Raw genomic sequence first — 18675 nt, 5'->3', positions numbered from 1 at the left:
CCTGGGAAGCCCCCTTCTCCACATGGGGTAACTCACGTTTCAGGCACTGGGACCCGACGTCTTTGATGGTCCTTATTCACCCCCCACGCCAGTTCAGGGGAAAGGGTGGGAGGGGCTGGGGTGGGAGAGAAGCCTGGCCGGGATGGGGCTTCTACATGGCAGGGTCACATCAGCCGCCTCCCCTCCGAACTTGGTGGGGGGTGGTTCTCACTTCACTAAAGCCCCCCCAAGGTGACGAGCATCCTGGGACACTTACCTCTTGTCGTGTCGAGAGTCTAGGGCTGGAGGTCCTTGCTCTGCCTGGGCCGGTGGGCCCAGACCCAGCAAGAAGCCAAGTCAACTTCCAGATACAGAGGAGTCTCACCTACTGCTCCCAGGGGTTCCAACCTGCACGAGTGAGCAGAGGAGGCTGGTCCTGCAAAAGGGGGACCATCCTACAGGGACCTCTGCTACCCGCCGCCCAGGAGCTGGTGCCAGGGACGAGTCCACCTCTCCGCAGCACACTGCCGACAGGTCCACCCCAGGCAACTCTGCCCCTGTGATGTGTATGTCACTCCCAATCAGGACGATGATCCCAAGGGGGAGGAAAGGTCCCCTGGTCCTCACTCTGCACCACTTCCGGCTTGTGTGCGTCACCTCGCTAGTACTCTCAGCACAGGTAGGGTCAGAAGCACAGGGAGCCCGAGCCCTCTCCTGAGGTCACACAGGACTAACTTTCCTATTTGCTGCGGTGAGGATAATGAACGCCCAGGTAGGGGCTGCAGCAGCCCCTCTGGGGCTCATCTTTCCACTCCAGATTTTGAGGAGCCACTTGTTAAATTGCCGCAAGGCTGTGTTGAGAGCGTTTACTCCATGAAAATCTGCAAATATTGCCAATCAGAGTTGATTTGTTTCTGTTTTCCTTTCTGGGGAGGCAGGCAGGTTGTTAGGCGTCCCCATCACACCAGTGCACACACGCAGACCGGCCAACCAGGCTCCCAGGGCCAGGCGCCCTCTTGGGGGCTGGCTTTGCATGTTGAGAATCATTCATCCCTAGATCAGCACTTCCCAGCGTGTACCCGCATCACCCAGCCCGCTGCACAGAGCAGCTAAGTGTCTCTGCAGGCAGTGGACACAGCAGAACCCAGAGCTGTGCCTGGCGGTCAGACTGTGGAGGGTGTGCTCTCAACCACCACCCAACAGCTCTTCAAGGCAGCCTGCGGACCCCTGAGACAGTGGAGACCATGACTGCTCGCTCCAGGGGGGTCTAGCCCACGTCCCAGCCAGCATGGCCTCAGCTCACATCACTTGAGGTCCAAAGGCAGAGAGGACAGAAGTGAGAGGGCAGGAGGGCTGGCCTGCCTGCAGATATTCCTCAGCAGAGAACTAGCAAGTTGGGTGGTTCTGGAAGGCTGGCTCAAGGGCCTAATTCCCCAGCCCTGAGTCAGTCCTGCGTCCCCAGCTCCAAGACTCCAGGGCTGCAGAGAGCATCAGTTCAGATCAGTTGCCCAACTGTGTCCGATTCTCTGAGACCCCATGGACTGCAGTATGCCAGGCCTTCCTGTCCATCACCAACTCTCAGAGCTTGCTCAGACTCATGTCCATAGAGTTGGTGATACCATCCAACCATCTCATCCTGTCGTTCCCTTCTTCTCCCCGCCTCAGTCTCTTCCAGCATCAGCATCTTTCCCAGAGAGCATGGCGGGATGCAAAGCCCAGGTCCCATCTCTTCCCCAACGCATGACCAGTGGAAAGTGAACTCAGCTCCCTGGCCTTGCCCTCCCTGTCTGCGGGAGCCATATTATCCACCTGAAGGTCAAGCGGAGTCCTGATGCTGTGTGCCTGGCTCTGAGGACATGCTGCTCGGCGCTGGATGGGGCTGAGACCTCCAGGCTGAGCCGAAGCATTGGGGTCTTCTGCCCCGTGAGCCATGGGAACCTCAGTTCTCCTTGCAGACCAGCATTCTCCCCGCCCGATGCCCCGGAAAGAATTAGGCGCCTCCATCTTCTCCGGGAGGCTGGGCTTTATTTGTCTCCTCTCGCCGAGAGCTGCCCTTTCGGGTTTTCATCCTGCGGGTCCAGACGTGCAGAGAAGTCTGCTTTCTATTTTGGCAGTGCAGGAGCGAGCTGGAGGCTGAGGAGCGTTCTGGTCAGTGGTCAGGAGGTGTTCGTGCTCAGCCGCTCACGGCCTGGTGGGCAGATGGCTTTGATGTGTGCTGGGCTGGGTGGGGCAAGACGGAGCATCAAGGTAGAGAAAGCTGCAAGTCAGGCTTCCTGGCCTTGACTGTCCACCTCCCTGGGCCTGGCCCCTCTCCTTCCAGCCCCCGAGACCAAGAGCACTTGGCCAAGGTCTCAGCCTTTTCATACTGTTCATGGGGTTCTCAAGGCAAGAATGCTGAAGTGCTTTGCCATTCCTTTCTCCTGATGCTGGGAAAGATTGAAGGTGGGAGGAGAAGGGGATGACAGAGGGTGAGATGGTTGGATGGCATCACCGACTCAGTGGACATGAGTTTGAGCAAGCTCCGGGAGGTGGTGATGGACAGGAAAGCCTGGTGTATTGCAGTCCATGGGGTTGCAAAGAGTTGGACACAATTGAGTGACTGAACTGAACGGAAGGTCTCAGCACATCCCAGGCACTGAGGTCCGGACTCCAGGCTCTGTCCACCCCCTTTAGCTCTCTCCATCCGCTGAGAGTTGGTCAAGGAGTAAGGGATGGATGGCTCAGCTGCTGGGCACCCCTGCCAGTATCCAAACCCCAGAGCCAGGCCCCAGCCTCTCCCTGTGAGGGGGGGTTAGAGGAGCCTTGACTGTCCCTGAGGCCGAGCATGCGCGTGTCTGTGCTCCCCATGGCTGGGGTGGTGATGCAGCCAGACTTGATTTCCTGCAGTTTCCGGGGGGTCGTGTGCAGAAGGAGGTCCTGTGGTCAAATGAATTGGGGCCCTGCTAGGCTAGAGTGAGCTGGTTTCCTTATGCAGGACTTCTCAGAGCCTTGCATGTGATAACGTGCACCAGGAATCTGCAGGTTAAGCCCAGATTTACTGGACTGAGGGTCCGCCTCCCCAGGCCTGGGTTCCAGCTGACACAGTGGGGCCTGCACTCCACACCTCGGCAACTCCTCCACTTGCCCCCCGAAGAGCTCTGATTGTGCCTCTAAGATCCACTCTAGGCCTCTTCCTCTGGGAATCCCTCCCGGAAAAGCCCACCCCACCTCAGACACACAGACTTGCTCCGTCTTTCGAGGGGGTGCACCGTGGACACAGAGGGGACAGAGTGGGGCAGAGGGGGGCAGAAAGGGCACAGCATGGAAGGCCCACTGAGGGAACCAGGAAGGGCCACGGTCAGGGTCGAGCCCACAGGCTTTTTCTCGGCAGGAGACCTGGACGCACATTTCTTTGGGAGGATGCTGGAATGAGTATGTGATTGAAAAGCCTTTCTGGGACTTCCCTGGTGACCCAGTGGTTAGGACTCTGTGCTGCCACCGCAGGGCGTATGGATTTGATCCCCAGGGAAGGAAACTAAGATCCCACATGCCGCACAGCGTGGCCAATAAATAAAAGAGAAAAGCCTTCCTTTGTCTTGCCCACGTCCATTCTAAGCTAGCCCGCATCTCTTGGTCCAGCAGGCAGACCTGGGTGCTGACTTTTGTCTGTGGGGTATTTCAAGGCAGTTTTGAGCAAGACTGAGGATGGTTATAAGCAGCTGTTATTATACTAGTTATCCCCAAGGGTAAGACGCAAAGGTGAGGAACCAGGCTAATTTAAAATTTTATACAAATTGCAGGTTAAAAGGAGAGAATTCCGATGGGGGCCGCGGTCGCCTGGAGAGGGGGCTCCCATCCCGCCCCACCTGTGTTCAAGGGTGAGCAAGCAGCAACCACCTCCCAGGGTAAATGGCTTGCCCAAGACATCAGCTATGACACCCCGAGTCTCACCCACGAGGCTCTGACCCCACGTGGGAAACGGCCTCCTCAAAGGGGGAGCAGGAAGAACGCAGGGTTGTCACAGGGTACCACCATTCCCCAAAACGCTCTGTGAGGTAGCGAGCTCCCCGACACCAGGCTGGGGTTGGGGGCATCCTTCGGGACCTGGCCCCCCCAGGACTCCACCTCCTGGCCCCTCCCCCTCCTCCTGCCCTGGCCCCTCCCCCTCCCCTGCCCCACCTCTTGGCCCCTCCCCTTCCGCAGAACATCTGGGGCCGAAGCAGGAAGCGTGAGGGGCTGTGGGGGTCCCCCGGGGGGCCAGGCGAGTAGCTGACACTGATGTGCTCGGGCAGCCGAGAGTCGGTCTCCCGGAGTAATGAGTCCGCTCCGGCCGCCCTGCCTCCAGCCGCAGCCTGGGAGCCGCCAGCCCGTGGTCAGCCTGTCTGGCTGCACACGTTTGACCCCGGTCCCCCCACAATCTTTTCTCACACCTAAAGAACAGACCTCTGACCTGGGCCGGCAGAACTTGATCAGCGCCTCCAGGGTCTGTTTATCTTACGTATTAATTCTGGCAACGTGGGCTCGGCCGGGAGACGGCCTGACCCCTAATTCTGGGGGCAGCGGGGGGTGGGGGGGGAGACGGCAGACCCTGCTCTTTGACCATCTCTGAACCCAGGAGCCTCCCTGGTCAACCCGGATGGGTTGGAACCAGCAGTTCTTTTCCTTCTTTCTACGGTTCACCACGAGTCCGAGGGGTGCCGGCTCTGAGCCAGCCCATGCTGGCGGCTTGTGGGAGAAATTCTGCACGTAGATGTCGAGGACTGAAGCCTCCAAAACCCGACCGCTCCGTCTCACACGTTCCATTCTTGACTTGAGCCGGATCAGAGCGGAGTGTTGGAATCCAGGTCAGGTCTGAGTCCCCTCCAGGATGACTTTTCCGAACTCTTTAGAGTCAGAAGCTTTCGAATCAGAGAGAACCAGGAAGCCTCTCCCCTGGGTCGTGGGGGCTGGGGCCTCGTGCAGAACCACCGGTGGGATGGAACGTCCTCCAGTTCTCCCACCTGCCGTGAGGCTTGGCGCAGGAGACACGTCACCTGTCAGGTAAGACTGGCGATCTCTGCCAGGTAGGATGGTTGCAAGGCTTAGAACAGCCGATGGACATGAACAATACACGGACCACAGGGTCGCTCCCATCCACACACCGCGTCCTGATAGCTCACAGCTGTATCCCCAACGCCTGGCACATCAGATGTCCTCGGTAAACATTTGCCCACTTTCTCTTCAGCCAGTTTCTCTCAGACCCTGATACGAGGATGCTCTCTCTCTCTCCTGAATAATTGACATTTTAAATCTTGCAGACACTGAACCGGGCGATGATCCTATTCCCGTCTTTGGTTCCAAGTCCAGGTTTGAATTTCCAACATCCCTCAGGTGCACACAGGGGCTTCTGACAACATTTTGTGTGGTATCCTTACCTCTTGCTTCTTATTCTTCGGCTCACATTTTCCCTTTGTCCAGATTCCCTCATTGACCAGTTCCACCCTGCTTTATGATAGCATTTCTATCAACGACCCCAGACATCTGGGGAGATGCAACAGAAATCCTGTATACACATGGATACATCTTCAGCGGGCAACTAGGTCTCAGTCATCAACTTGGATAAAGGGAAAAGAAACACGTAGCGGAGCGTCAGGCTCCTTCTCGGGCCCGCGCGGGGCAGTCATGCTCCTGGGAGCCCAGCACGTGGACAGCGGACAGTAGTTGCTAGATTTTGGGGGCCTGCTCTGCGTCATGCTCTTGGTGGCCTCACCTCACTGAGTGGACACTATGCCCGTTTGATGGGTGAGGAACCTGAAACCCAGAGATCTTGAGCACCTTCTCCAGGTTACCCCAAAAGGGAGCGGAGGGGTCGGGATCTGAACCAGAATCTCTCTCCCTGAGTTCTCCTCCAGTGTCGTCAGCATCTCTGAGGAAGCCTGAAACCCTCTGAGGAAGCGTGAGTCCCTAGCTTTGCAGGGGGACAGACTGACCCACCATCCTGCTCACAGCTCCCACTCAGAAACAGGCTATTTTCCACATGAGCTCAAGATAAACTCGTCATTCCTCCTGATGTGAACTAGAGTACACGTCTACCATAGAGGAAGGCTGAGCGCCAAAGAATTGATGCTTTTGAACTATGGTGCTGCAGGAGGCTCTTGAGAGTCCCTTGGACTGCAAGGAGATCCAACCAGTCCATCCTAAAGGAAATCAGTCCTGAACATTCATTGGAAGGACTGATGCTGAAGCTCCAGTACTTTAGCCACCTGATTCAAAGAGCCAACTCATTGGCAAAGACCCTGCTGCTGGGAAAGATTGAGGGCAGGAGGAGAAGGGGACGACAGAGGATTAGATGGTTGGATGGCATCACCGACTCAATGGACGTGAGTTTGAGCAAACTGCGGGAGTTGGCGATAGACAGGGAAGCCTGGCGTGTTGCAGTCCACGGAGTTGCAAAGAATCACACTACTTAGAGACTGAACGACTGCTGTAGAAAACTGGGAACGCGCTGGGAGCGGAGATGCACGCGGCGAGCCTCACGCTCCCAAGCAGCCCTGAGGAACGTGCGGGGGCCACACCACCACGGGCCTCCGACTTCCGTCTGCGCGCTTCACGCGGCCCCTCCATGCTCTGCTGTCTCCTGCAGAACAAGTGAAGAGGCTCTGCCTCGCAGTTCTTCACGTGTTCCTTCTGGAAAACAGAGGAGCCCGCGTTTGATGGGCTCAGTGGCCAGCACGGAGGTGGGGCTGGATCAGAGCCACAAAGAGCCTGCCCCACGCCCACCCCTCCAGAAGGAGGATCGCGCTGCCCTGACCTGCCCCCTGCCGCTCACTCTCCTAGCCCTCTCCTGTCACCGTGGCCTCCGGAGGTTTCCAAACCATTTCTGTTCTTGGAGAGCAGTGCCTGGTCCTTCCCCACGGCAGCGTCCTCTTGTATCATCTCCCACAATGGTGTCTGTCTGCCTGGAGGCCAGAGCCCAGGTCAGGCCAGTGTGTGTGAATGCTCCTGTTGCTCTGGGGCCTTGTCTGTGGCCTCAGCATGCGCGTGCGCACACACACACACACACACACACACACGTGCTTGGCTGGGCTCAGGCCCACGACCAAGAATGCAGCCGACACACACACACACACACACACACACACACAGGTGCTTGGCTGGGCTCAGGCCCACGACCAAGAATGCAGCCGACACACATACACACACACACACACACACACACACACACGTGCTTGGCTGGGCTCAGGCCCACGACCAAGAATGCAGCCCACACACACACACACACACACACACACACACGTGCTTGGCTGGGCTCAGGCCCACGACCAAGAATGCAGCCAACACACACACACACGTGCTTGGCTGGGCTCAGGCCCACGACCAAGAATACAGCCCACACACACACACACACACACACACGTGCTTGGCTGGGCTCAGGCCCACGACCAAGAATGCAGCCCACACACACACACACACACACACACACACACACACGTGCTTGGCTGGGCTCAGGCCCACGACCAAGAATGCAGCCGACACACACACACACACACACACACACACACACACGTGCTTGGCTGGGCTCAGGACCAAGAATGCAGCACACACACACACACACACACACACACACACACACACACACGTGCTTGGCTGGGCTCAGGCCCATGACCAAGAATGCAGCCCACACACACACACACACACACACACACACGTGCTTGGCTGGGCTCAGGCCCACGACCAAGAATGCAGACCACACACACACACACACACACACACACACACACACACACGTGCTTGGCTGGGCTCAGGCCCACGACCAAGAATGCAGCCCACACACACACACACACACACACGTGCTTGGCTGGGCTCAGGCCCACGACCAAGAATGCAGCCGACACACACACACACACACACACACACACACACACGTGCTTGGCTGGGCTCAGGCCCACGACCAAGAATGCAGCCCACACATACACACACACACATGTGCTTGGCTGGGCTCAGGACCAAGAATGCAGCCGCTCCGGAGGAGAGCCCCTCCAGCGGGTGCGGGCCCCAAGGCTCACTCCGCCTGCTGCCCCCTCGAGGGCTTACCTGGCGCGGCCTGCCGACGCCCGCCCAGCCAGAGCCCGCCCGTCCCATCCTCTAATGAGACAGCGTCCCCCCACTGACGGCCCTTGTCTGCGTACAGATCAATTCGTCTCCACTGAGGGGAGAGAATTGCAAAGCAAACCAATTATGCGCATTCCACTGCGCTCGGGGCACGCAGACTGAGGGGTCAGAGGGATTTGCTTCCTCCCATCTCAGCGGGATGACTGCTGACCACTGACCGCCCCAGGGAGAAACGTGATGCTCCAGGTCCTGAGGAAGAGCTGCCCAACTCCTCTTCCCTTGGATGGTCAGGTGGTCCCACTCACAGATCCCGACAGAGGACCAGCCATCGCTAAGAAAGTGTCTGCATTATTTCCTGGGGCAGCCTTAACAGAGCACTACAAACTGGACAGCAAAAAGGTCAAAGCAGTCCACCCTAAAGGAAATCAACCCTGAACATTCATTGGAAGGACTGGTGCTGACGCTGAAGCTCCAATACTTTGGCCATCTGACGCAAAGAACGAATTCAATGGAAAAGACCCTGATGCTGGGCAAGACTGAAAGCAGGAGGAGAAGGGGACAAGAGAGGATAAGATGGCTGGATGGCATCACCAACTTGTCGGACATGAGTTTGAGCAAGCTCTGTGAGATGGTGACGGACAGGGAGGCCTGACGTGCTGAGGTCCACGGGGCCTCAAAGAAGCGGAATCGACTGAGCAACTGAACAATGAACAAACCGAAAGAAACTCCTCTCTCTTGGGCTGGAAGCCAGGCGCCTGAGGCCTGGGTGGAGGCAGGCTGGACCACCTCAGAGGCTGTCGGGAGAGGTCCTCCGAGGCCCCTCCAGCTCCGGGAGACCCCAGGGTCCCTCGATTCATAGCTACCTCCCTCCCTTCTCTGCCTCTCTTGTCACGTGGCCTCTCCCCGTGTGCCTGCACCTCTCTTCTTAGAAGGACACCAGTCACTGGATTAGGGCCCAGCCAGTCCTGCACGACCCCTACACCTGCAAGGATCCTCGTTCCAGATAAGTACCCAGGGCTCGGATGTCAGCTAAATTCCATGGGCACACACTCCCACCACCCACGAGAGCCAGCACCCTCCACCCATGGACCCTCCAGGGAGGGAGGCCAGGTGAACATTGGGGCCTGTCAGGCATCACCTCTGCTGGGCTCTCCAGGAGGGCCGTGTGACCAGGGGCACAGCCAGGCGGGGCACTCGGGGCCACAGGGAGACCTGCATAGCTGACTCCGAGCCCTCGGATGCCTCCAGATACCTGACGTTCCCTGCAGTCCCCGCTGCAACCGCTGCACGGGGCGGGGGCCCCTCGGGGCCTAGTAGCTGCCTATAGCACTCAGCTGGGAGCCTGACACGTGGGGGCTGCTGACAGCAGAGGTCGACACCAGAAGACGCCCAACTGGAGCTCAGCTGGACACTGCGATGGAGCCCAGGCCTCAGTCTCCCCCCACACACACCCTGAGGGATGAGAAGGACCAGGTCTGAGGCCTCCTGCCATTGCCAGCTTAGGGGGCCCCAGGCCTGGGCGGGAGCTCAACGTGCCCCCCCACCCCTGCCGTGGGACTCCCACTGATGAGGGCTCAGGCTGCCTGATGGCCAGCTCTGCCCAGGTCCTGCGAAAAAGACGTGCTCCTGATGCTCATGCACGCAGAGGACCTCCGCCCCGAGGCCATGAGTCCACAGGGGGTTGGGGTGAGGAGGGAGGCTGTCTGAGCTTTTCTCCATTTCATCCCAGAACAGCCCATGAGGACAGTGTTATCATCATCCCATTTTCTGGATGAGTAGGCGGAGGTGGAGAGTCAGTTGAGTCACTCGCCCGGGGGTGCTCGTCAGGGAGGCCATGGAGCTGGCCCGACCCTGGCATCAGAGTCCAACCAGAAGGCTGCAGATGCGAGACTCAGCAGCCTCTTCTGCTGGTCTCAGAGTCTCTCCATCAGCAGGAAGCTGGGAGCCCTGCAGGCCGCTCCGCTCCAACACTGCACTGTGGCCTCAGCCGCGTCCCCGGAGACCCCCCCTCCAGGCATGCGCATCCTCGGAACCTCCCACGGAGCCTCCTTCTGGGGCTGGAGGCAGCTGACAAGGGGCCTCCCTCTTTGCTGCAGATGCCCAGCACAGAATCAGGCAGGAAGACACCTCTGCCCCCAGCCCCTCTCGGAATGCACATCATCAGATAGTTAATCAGAGAAGTAAAACTGCGGGGTCAGTGGGGAAGGAGAAAGCCGCCCTGGCCAGGGTGGTGGTGAAGCCCCGGAAGGAGGCAGACTGCACAGTGTCAGGGTTTCACAGGCCGCCACCCCCCCGCCCCGCCCCGCCCCCCAGCCCCATTTCTATTGACTATTCTTCAGGAGCCCTGATTGGGTGCAACGCAGCCAGCCTCAGACCTCTCCTGGCTGTTATCTACATCGTCCTCCTCCCCAAATCCTCCACCCAGGGAAACCAGAGCATGTTGTAAGCACCAGCTGTGGAGGCTGAGCTCCAGACTCCCAACCTCCCATCCTTCACGCCTGCGGTTCGGTTCAGCACCGCCAACCAGGTGGCGGAGCGGGATCACAGGTCTCGGTGGTGCTGGAGCCCCGCACCGTCTCATGGGCTGGGCAGAGCCTGGCCATCCCGGCACAGCTGCCATCTTGGTAAGACGTCATGGTTCCGGCTCAGCTGGCAGAGGCGCAGACTGGCTGAGACAGACTTTGATTCTCTTTATTGAATTGGGAGCTATGGGATTTATAAAACTCAACTTTCCGATGACAAAAAATATTATCTGTGTGTCCCAATAAAGACGAACGGAGCTCAGAGTTTGCTGCAAAGGCAATTTCGGCCACTCATCCAGCTCAGGGGCTGTTATCGCCCCCGGGGATGGTGTCATCTGCAGGGTTGGGATATAAAGTGCCCTTTTGGATTTTTCTTAAGCTCACATTAGAAAATCGTGGATAAATTTAATCTCGGCTAAAAGGTAAAGATAGTCCACAGCCAAAGGGCAAGGCTGGAATCACACGGCAACTGCTGCGTTTTATATCCAATCAGACACAAACTAAGAGGGGAAAATAGGGTTCTCCAGACTAATCAATTACATTTGAGTAATTGATCGTATATTATTATTGATGAAAGCCCGTAATATGTGAGTTAGAAGAAAGTAAGTTCTCGAAAGATTAGATTTGTATACGAAAATGGAAGGGAAAAAAATGACTCTCATAAAACCATTTGAGAGTGCTTTATGGTTTAATGCAGAGTGGGGAGTGGAGACTGGCCCCAGATTGCTCTCCCCTCTCCCCACGGACTGCCCACCTGGGAAGGAGCGAGCTAAACGTTTAGCAGAGGGGAGGGTGGTGAGCCCACAGGAGCGGCTGGGTGGTGGAAGCGTCCTCATGAGAAGATGTGACCCAAGAAATGGGTCCCCTTAGAGGAAGTGCTTTTTCATCATGAAAACATCGAGACAGCAATGGCCTTCCTATAAGGGGGTGACTGTCCCACCCCTCAAGGTGTTAAAGCAAACACTGGAAGGCTGGCCATCGGAGATGCTGGAGGGGAGGTTCTGCTTGGGCAGAGTTGTCTCTAGAAGACCCCCAAGGTCGTTTCCAGTTGAGAGTCTAGGACTGTGTTTATGTGGCAGCCTGGATGGGAGGGGTGGTCTGGGGGAGAATGGATACAGGTGTGCGTATGGCGGAGTCCCTCCACTGCTCACCCGAAGCTACCACCACGCTGTTAATAGGCTGTACTCCAGGACAAAACTAGAAGCTTTAAAAAGGGGTCTGCGATTTAGAGTGGAGAAGAAATGGCAGCCCACTCCAGTCTTCTTGCCTGGAGAATCCTGTGGACAGAGGAGCCTGGTGGGCTGCTGTCCATAGGGCCGCACAGAGTTGGACATGACTGAAGCAACTTAGCATGCATTGGAGAAGGAAACGGCAACCCACTCCAGTGTTCTTGCCTGGAAGATCCCAGGGACAGAGGAACCTGGTGGGCTGCCATCTATAGGGTCGCACAGAGTCGGACACGACTGAAGTGACTTAGCAGCAGCAGCAGGATTTAGAGAGGGCCACCAACCTAAGCTGTGGGTGGGCTGCAAGGGGCCGTGAGCAGGCGCACACCCCTGGCATCAGTGAAGGCCCCCCACCCCCAGCCCTGAGCCTTGCTCAGCCCCTGCCCCTGTTCCCAAGGCGAGTCCCCCGCACCCTCGCCTTCCCAGTGCCCGTCTCCCACTGACCCCACAGCTTCTCCTGCTTCACAAGGAAAATAGAGGCTCTGCCGTTCCCTGGGCTTGAGGCCGCCGCCCGACACACACTCACTCCCGAGCCTGGGCGGGACCAAGAGCCCTCCGCACCCGCTGCCTTGGCCCTGCCTTGTCCCCTCCTCCTCCCAGTCCCTAAGGCAGCAACCGACAGGCCAAGAGGGTTCAGGAGACGCTTGGTGAAGAATCAGGCCACATCTCCTCCTCCTCCGGGGAGACAAGGCCCCTCAGATGACCTCGCTCCATCCTCTGGCGAGCACCAGCATCCACCTAGGCGGCCCGGGAAAGCCTGGCCAGCGCCCCAGGGCACCCCCAGCCCTGCCCCAACCCCCGCCACTCCCCAGGCATGTCCGGCTTTCGTCCTGTTTCCCATTCACTCATCCCTTGTGCCACGAGCATCATGGATGCACTGGCCTCTCCCAGGGGCCTGGGTCGCAGAGCTCACGGTCAGCAGGCACCAGAGGACATGTGACAGGCATCATACAACCAAGGATGGGGGGTGCCCCAGGCCTCCTCCCACGGGCCGTGAATCCCCTCAGCGCTCCACGTCCACCAGCGAGCACTCTCCACTGGCCGCCACTCCGTCCTCAGGGCTCCTTCCCACAAGCCTTCTCTCTGCCCTTTGTGAAAAACAGAGGCAAAATTCAGATGCCGTCAAATTCACCATTTTAAAGTGTATGGTGGGTTTTGCTACGTTCCCAGAGTTGTACAAGCATCACCACTGTCTGATTCCAGGACATTCGCCTCAGTCCTGAGAACCATGCTCCTTAGCAGACCCCCCGCCTCCACCCACCCCAGCCCTTGGTACCCGTGTTTCCATCTGATGTCTGGTATGTGATCTGTTCAAGTTATCAACTTCTTCTTACATTTTATCACTTATTTTATTTTATATGTTCAATTTATATGTTTTCCAGGACATCACCTCTTTCTCTCCAGGTCAGTTTATGGCCATCAAGTTACATGAACCTTCTGGTAAAAAAAAAAAAAAAAAAAATATATATATATATATATATATATATATATATATATATATATACACTAATCTCTTCCAATTTTTTAGTTATTATCTTTTTCTCATTTTCAATCACGTCTCTCTTACTCTCTGTATTTCTTAATCAGGTTTGTGAGAAATTTATATGTTTTTGTTGGTCTTTTTAAAGAATCTGCTCTGGAAAAAAACCAAAACCAAGAATCCGTTCTGAGATTTGTGTATACTTTCTACTCTGATTTCTTTATCTTTTTTCTCTATCATTTTCCTCTTCTTATATATTTTTTTTTATTATACATTCTTCACGTGATAAATTAATCCCTGTATTTTTAGTCTTTCCTCTTCAAGGATCAATGTACCGAAAGCTTACATTTTTCTCAGCTCTGTGTCCCATTGATATGCTTTCCTTGTCCCCTCTCTTAGATGAGTTATTAATTTCAGTTTTCGTTTCCATTTTCCTCTAAGAATGTAGTACAGAATCTAATAGTCTTCCAAAATCCTTTTTCTTTCTATGGTAACAGAGCTCTCCGTTTTTACTGGACACATCCCCACCCAGGATAAAAACTACAGCTCCCAGCATCCCCTAGGCTAGGCAGCCACGTGACTGGCTTCTGGCCAATGGAATGCGAGCAGAAGTGATGCGGAACGCTGGGGACCAGGTGGTCGAGGGCAGCCCTTGGATGGTGGAGCATCAAGACCATGGGGCCTGAGAGATCGTGGACTGTCCTGCTGTCTGACCACCACCCAGCCCAGACTTTCAAGTGACTTTTCTGTTGGTTCTCTGCTGTGCAGCTAAATCTATTCCCTAAGATTAAGCATAATTTGAGTGTGCTTCTTACTTTCCAAGGAGTAAAGGGTTGGGGTTTGTGGGGGCGGGGGAGGGTTGTCAAAATTTTATATATTATTTATAATTTTTCTAGAATATGGCTAGAGAAAATCTCAACTTTTCTAAAGGTTTACTCTGTGACTAAGTGCGTTATCAATTTTCACAAATGGTCAGCGGCTCTTGAAAACAAAATATAATCTCTACGTGAAGCATGAAATGTTTTGTATACATCTATTACATTGCGTTTGCTGATATGTGATTCCATTTCTCTAAAGCTTGGTTCCTTTATTTATTATCTGCTAGCTTGGCCTGATTCTGAAATGGTACATTGCAAGTCCTATTGGAATTCATTATGTTCCATATTTTTAAATACCTTGGCTTTATACAGTTAGCTGCTAAGTTGATGCGTGTAGAATACAGATTTGATTCTTTTATATTACTCGTAAATTGTTCTTTTAATCCTTCAAAATGTCTCTTTTCCATTTAATGTTTTTGATTTTCAGTTCCACCTGCTCTAGACTAAAAATGATGCCCTTGCTCTCCTTTTGTCTGCATTTCTTGGAAGCCTTTCAACATCTCTTTATTCTCAAATATTGTTTACCACTCACTTGAAAGATGCCTGTTTAACAGAATGTAAAAAAACAAAGAATATATATATGTACACATACGCTTGACACTGAATCACTCTTCTGTACGCCTGAAACTAACACAACATTTTAAATCAACTATACTCCAATTAAAAAAAATTAAAGAGTAAACAAAATAAAATACATGCAGCCTTTCGACAGCCTGGACTGGTGGCCTCCGCTCTTTAGCAGGGAGCTCAGCCCGGGCGCAGCGCTGGGGCCTCACGCCGTCCGCGTCCTCTGCGCTGCTCTTTCCCTCGCTGTGGGACGTTTTGCCTTTTCCTCTCTCTGCTGCTGTCCACCCCATGTCCTCTTCCCTCCAGGGGTCCCCCTCCTCCTCCTGCCTCCACAGTGAGCGCCTGGCTCTGCGTTAGCACACGGAATCGAGGCCCGCCACCAGTGACCCCTTCCGCCGCCTTTGGACCCTCTGCTGGGGCACCAACCCCGTGCAGGAGAGGCAGGAGCCGCTCTCTCGGCCAGGAGCCACCCGGTTAGCCCTGCGATGACTTTCCCGGGTCTCCTTTTTCTCACTGAAATCCCAGGTCCCCATGGAGTGGACATGGGCTTCGGCCTCACAGTGACCAGGGCAGGAGGACCCCTGCTTTCAGTCTCCACTACGTCGGGGCTCTGTCTCAAGTGGGTGACGTAGTCCCTTGATCCTCCCCAAATTGGGGCAGCTCTTTCTCTGTGACCCATGAATTCTATCTGCAGAGAATGTGAAAGGGGGCAAATAGCAGAGACTCATCCCAACAAACCCTGGTTGTGTGACTGTGGGTAAGTTACTTAACCTCTCTGGGCCTATAAAACAGGGATGATTCTAATACTCATCAGTGAGAGGTGATGAATTAAGCTCATATACGTAAAGCAGTTTGAGCCTCATCAGCAGGGAGAGCTCTCTGTGGGCGTCACTATTATTATGATCATTGATCACAAGTATCCATGTCGTGTCATGTCACAAAGAGTAGGACATGACCGAGTACAATTATTCATTGTGGGAGAATTATCAAGATCGCTGGGAGAAATATCAACGACCCCAGGCATGCAGATGATACCCTCCTAACGGCAAAAAGTGAAGAGAAACTAAAGAGCCTCTTGGTGAAGATGAAAGAGGAGAGCAAAAAAGCTGGCTGAAACCTCAACATTCAAAAAATGAAGATCATCTGGTCCCATCACTTCATGGCAAATGGATGGGGAAACAATGGAAACAGTGACTGACTTTATTTTCTTGGGCTCCAAAATCACCGCAGACGGTGACTGCAGCCATGAAATTAAAAGACGCTTTCTCCTCGGAAGAAAAGCTGTGCCAAACCCAGACAGTATTAAAAAGCATAGACATCACTTTGCTGACAAAGGTCCATACAGTCAAAGCTTTGGGGTTTCCAGTGGTCATGTATGGATGTGAGTTGGACCATAAAGAAGGCTGAGCACCCAAGAACTGATGCTTTTGAACCGTGGTGTTGGAGAAGACTCTTGAGAGTCCGTTGGACTGCAAGGAGATCCAACCAGTCCATCCTAAAGGAGATCAGTCCTGGGTGTTCACTGGAAGGACTGATGCTGAAGCTGAAATTCTAATACTTTGGTCACCTGATGTGAAGAACTGACTCACTGGAAAAGACCGATGCTGGGAAAGATTGAAGGTGGGAGGAGAAGGGAACAACAGAGGATGAGATGGTTGGATGGCATCACTGATTCAATGGACATGAGTTTGAGCAAACTCTGGGAGATGGTGAAGGACAGGGAGGCCTGGCGTGCCGCAGTTCATGGGGTCACAGAGAGTCGGACATGACTGCACGACTGAACACCGGAGTACGGGAGTGCGAGTGGAGCCCTCGCTGCTGAGCTCTCTGCACACTGGCCCACCGTCTTCTGGTGTCTCAGAGTGACAGATGAGAAGTCCAAGGGCAATCTGATGCCTTTTCTTTCTAATTTATATAGCTGCACCGTTCTTTTTTTTTTTTTTAATACGGCTTCGCTGGATCTTAGCTGTAGCATGTGGGACCTTCGCTGCCACGTGTGGGTCTAAGTTTCAGCATACAGGATCTAACTCCCTGACCAGGAATTGAACCTAAGCCCCCTGCACTGGGGACACAGAGACTTAATCACTGGACCACCAGGGAAATCCCTACCTTTTAAGATTTTTTTTTTTTCCCCTCTATGGAAGCTCGCAAGACTTTCACTTTTCCCTGAGAGTTCAGAGACTTCATCTGACTATATCTGGCGTGTTTTCTCCACCAGTCTTGCCTTTAGCCTATGAGCTCTTTCAATCTGCCATCACAAATCCATTGTTAGCTCCATCTTTTTTCTACTACTTGGATTTTTCCCCTAGTATTTGCACACGGGGCTGCTGGGTCTGTCCTCAACATCTTTTCCCTGCGGCTTTCTCTCAGTGATATATTTGTCCTTGGCCTTTCCAGACACTAATTCACAATCAAGGCCCCCGATCTCTCTCTCAGTTCAGCTGCAAGTTGTATTTTGGCTCACGAATCATGGTTTTAAGTTCCAAATACTTTGCCTGCCTCCTTGAGTCTCTGAGCCACGCCCTCCCCCACCCCTCAACCGCTTCCCCGACATCCTTGGCTGAGTCTCCAGCAGACCAGTCTCCCGCCGTTTCCGAATCTGCCTGCCATTCTCTGCTGGCCCTCAGCTACATGGCCTCAGGATGAGTAAAAGCTAATAATCTGACCTTGTATCCTTAGCAGGTTATTTCCCAGCACAAAAGCAACAGAAAAAAAGGAAAATCTTAAACTGTTTTCCGTCATCACGTGGCCAGTGGAGGAGTGGTGTTGTCTGAGGTTAGTGTGTATGCATTTGGAATAAAGCAAATGATTAATTCTAACAAATACAGACTTGATCTCTTCCATCGTTATGGAAACCCAGGGTTCTCGGGGTAGCACGCAGGGCCAAGTAATCCTGAGCTTGGACTGGAGCCAAGGACATGAACCCATCCATGCTCCCCCTACAAAGGAACCCTGTTTCCAGCTCTGTCCTCTTCAGGCTCTGGAAACTGTGATCCCCGCTCCCTCCACTCCCATCGTGGAGAAGAGGGCAGTGAGGGCTTGGCTGCAGAGCTGACATTTTCCAAACAGCATTTCCCACATTAGGAACCAGGAGACTTGAAACGATGGGAGGGACCCTGGCTCAGGGCGAGGCCAAGGACTCCCGGGCTCTCTGAAAGGACAGAGGAGCCACTGTGGGCAGACGGGGTGGGCACCAGTCGGGGGCTGGGGTGTCTCCTAGAGGTCAGCCTCCCTGCCCTTGTCCTCACCTCCAGTGCCTGAAGCATGAACTGGGCTCCAGGCAGAGCCGTCTCCACCTCTCAGACCGACCCGGGAGGTGGCCGCGACCAGCGGAGCCGGTGAGAGACGGGGGGAGAGCAGGAACCCCACACGGGGTCCTGCAGGAGGGACTCAGATGACACCACCCACACACCACCAGGTCCTGAACTCGCCACACAAGCTCTCTGGGTGGCACCCGTTATCTGTGCAGCAAGGATGGGGTGCCCGGGACACAGTGGGACCAAATAAACGCTGCTCTTCAGGACTGCTGGCACGGGGGTGAACGTGGGGCAGAGGGACTCCAAGAGCCGCGATGTTTGAGCAGAGCTCCAGATCACCCCCAGGACGCACACGTGCCTTGGTTGCAAACCGTGAAGCGCTGCACGGGACCGACTGTGTGACGGGAGGAGGCCCACGCCCCCTCCTGCACACCCCCCCAAGAAACATCACCGCCTGGCACCAGAAGCATGCCCGCTCCTGTCGGCTTTGGTCCAGGCTGGCAGGACACGATCCCATAATGCTGATGGGCAAGGGGGGGGGTTGGGGGGCAGGCTGATATTCAGCTGAAGTGAAGCTACTGCTCTGGCAAGACACACCTCCACTTCTGTATGGGGTCAACCCTGCCCAGGCCTGGGACTAAGGATGCAAGGGACCTCTAACAACACGGCCAGGAGCCAGCAAGGAAACCACCGAGC

Source organism: Capricornis sumatraensis, chromosome 7, assembly GCF_032405125.1.
Source record: "Capricornis sumatraensis isolate serow.1 chromosome 7, serow.2, whole genome shotgun sequence".
In the NCBI taxonomy this organism is placed as follows: Eukaryota; Metazoa; Chordata; class Mammalia; order Artiodactyla; family Bovidae; genus Capricornis; species Capricornis sumatraensis.
Note: the sequence above shows the minus strand (reverse complement) of the source record.